Source organism: Cyclopterus lumpus, chromosome 19 (assembly GCF_009769545.1).
Source record: "Cyclopterus lumpus isolate fCycLum1 chromosome 19, fCycLum1.pri, whole genome shotgun sequence".
Lineage (NCBI taxonomy): Eukaryota > Metazoa > Chordata > Actinopteri > Perciformes > Cyclopteridae > Cyclopterus > Cyclopterus lumpus.
This window is the reverse complement of record NC_046984.1, coordinates 2,059,228-2,061,989: the sequence shown is the minus strand read 5'-3', so window position 1 is coordinate 2,061,989 and position 2,762 is coordinate 2,059,228.

Below are 2,762 nucleotides of genomic sequence, written 5' to 3'. Positions count from 1 at the left end.
TCCCCTCTTCTTGGACACCTAGCCAAGTTTGGTGAGTTGTACGAGACCCCCAGAATGCCACTGGGTATTTCGTAAGATGGTGGGAAGACCATGAGGACAACGACTGGACATGCAATGAATGGCCTGCACTGAAATGACTGTATGTTGTGCATGTACACATGTAACATATTGTATAAGAAGCATAACTTTATTAATGTCTCCTATAGAGACAAGCTGAGAAAGCGAGTCTAAAGCGCTGATGTGGGGTGTTCACACATATTGACAATAAGTCAAGTTTCTGCTGAAAAAAAAGATTTCACAAGGACACTTTAAAGCTGTGGAACGAAGACACAAATGAAGGCGCTGCTTCTTCCATTGTTAATAAAATATTGCCGTGTCATTCTTTTTGCGCGTAGTCTATCGCCCAAACACTAGTTTTTAATGACTACGTGTTTATCCATTACCGTGCACCTCCAACCCGGAAGCATATGCTGTGTGCAAAGCTTTTTCTCTCTTCATCAAAGCCCAAAAGAATAACAAAGGAAGTAGGCAAAAAGGAAGAAGCAGTCATGACAGGCTGGTCTGACCGACCAGGTCCATGACATCCAGTTTTCTTGACCAATGGGAGAGCTGAAGGAGGGTCTTCTAACATGAACAGGAAAAGGAACCGAGTAAAACATTATTCAGCTGCTTGTCAAGGCCCGCATGTCAGTAAAAGGAGTAGCACCCTGAAACATTGTCTCCCATTGATCTGGGATTACCACCATATCTTTGAATCCAAACACACACACACACACACACACACACACACACACACACACACAGCCTGCCCAACACATTGCTGTGGACTGAGGCCGGTTTACAAGGGGACCTGCTGTTGACACAGGCACTAAAAATCAATGGTGTGGGATGGGAAAAACAGCACAAGCATGTCATAAAAGGACCAGCAGCCGATCGATAAAAGCTTATAACTGGATCATTTAGGTCTATTTGTCTCTATGAGGGGATGATAAGAGCTACATTACAACACTATAAAAAACAGAAACAAGCTGCGTCCATCCCACCAGCACACATACCGCTGCACATACATGCACAGTGAATACAGACATTACTCAGATATGAATCGACAATGCACTTCAAACAGATGTGAATTGCAGTAATATCTTTCTGTGTTCTCTGAAAATCTTTTGGGCGGATTCTGGACAGACTGTATGAAGTGTGTGCCACAGGAAGTTAGCATTTTATGCTATGCTAACCTCCCAGGGAAGGAGCGAGCTAACCGATTGATGAATATAATACAGCTGTATTTAGCTAGCTTTGGTGGCATGGGGCTTATATTATTTTATGTAGCCTGTTATCATTACATGTCCTTACATACAAGGTTCAATAATGTGAATTAATTTCACAAAAAGTGTAAAGACCTGAATTGCTGATCAAATACTAAATATAGTACGGTCTACATTTGGGCTATGCATGTGTTTTTAACACAAGACTTTTTAAAGTGTAACTGCTGTAATCAGTGCTGGTTATAGAAGAGTGTCACTGTACAACAATGACGGGGCCCGGCTGATAAGACTTTTGATCTATTTCCTCTGACATTCCAAACCTCCACTCAGACATTACAATACTGCCTTTCTGTGTGCAGAGAGGCCGAGAGAGATTGATGTTTCTGTGACTAACTTTGCAAATAACAGCTCTTCAAAATGATGGCAACGGATATGTCGCATACTATATAGAAATATATGTGCTGAAATCTAACATTGATGAAGGCAGAAGGAGAACATTTAAAACCAACCCAGTCGTTCAAAAAGGTTTGGGCATTAAACGGTTCTGCGAAAACACCGGAGAGTCAACGTTCCCCAGCTCATAAATATGTTTCATGAATACGTTTCCTATCAGCCTGCAGATGGTGAATCATATGGCCACGTGGTTAACGTTGTGAAACGATTAGTTTGGTTAAGGCAACAAAACTTCTGGGTTGAGGTTTGAAAAAAACATCATGTTTTGTGTTAAAACAAATATGTAAAAACATAACTAGCTGTATGTACAAAATAACTGCGATTAAACGGACTGTCTTACATTAAGTAACTGGACACTAACAGCTATCTCGCAGGTGAAAGTCCTGTGTTTGTGTATGTTCAGTCGTGGACTTTCTCGCTTGTTATAACAAGCGAGAAATTGATTATCATGATTATGCCACGCAACTTTCAATAACGCCCGCTCAATATCCCACGTACAACGCCATCCAGTCCATTGTTTCATGGTGACTGTGCAACATGAGTAAACCACAGGAAGGAAAATGAGTAGAATTCCCCAAAAGAAAACACACAACGTGTAGTCAGATATAATAATAAACCTGTATTTTCTTATTTTTCTGTGTGTGGGACGTTTCTGGCCTTTAAACTCTGTAGAAATGTAGCAACCAGGCGGCTTTGAATGTTGTGTTTTACTATCTACAAATCGCACTCTGTGTGCCTCCAGTGCCTTTAAAGTCTGAAGACAAGGTGGAGATTGAATATCAAAATCATACAGTATGTAGGTGCTCCTTTAAACTAATTAAGCCTGACTTTTATTACCTTATCACAACGGAAAATCTCAAAACTATTTCCCAGTAGCCACCCACCTTCCCTTTAGGAGATATCCTTTTACATTGTTCCTAAAAGGTCACTTGTGCCCTAATAGCAGCTTAATTCAGTCGGATGTTTGCAACATTTGGCCAGAACTATTTATTATCAGTGTGTGTGCTCTTCCAGGGCGGCTTGTTTGAGCAGCTAATCGTTCAG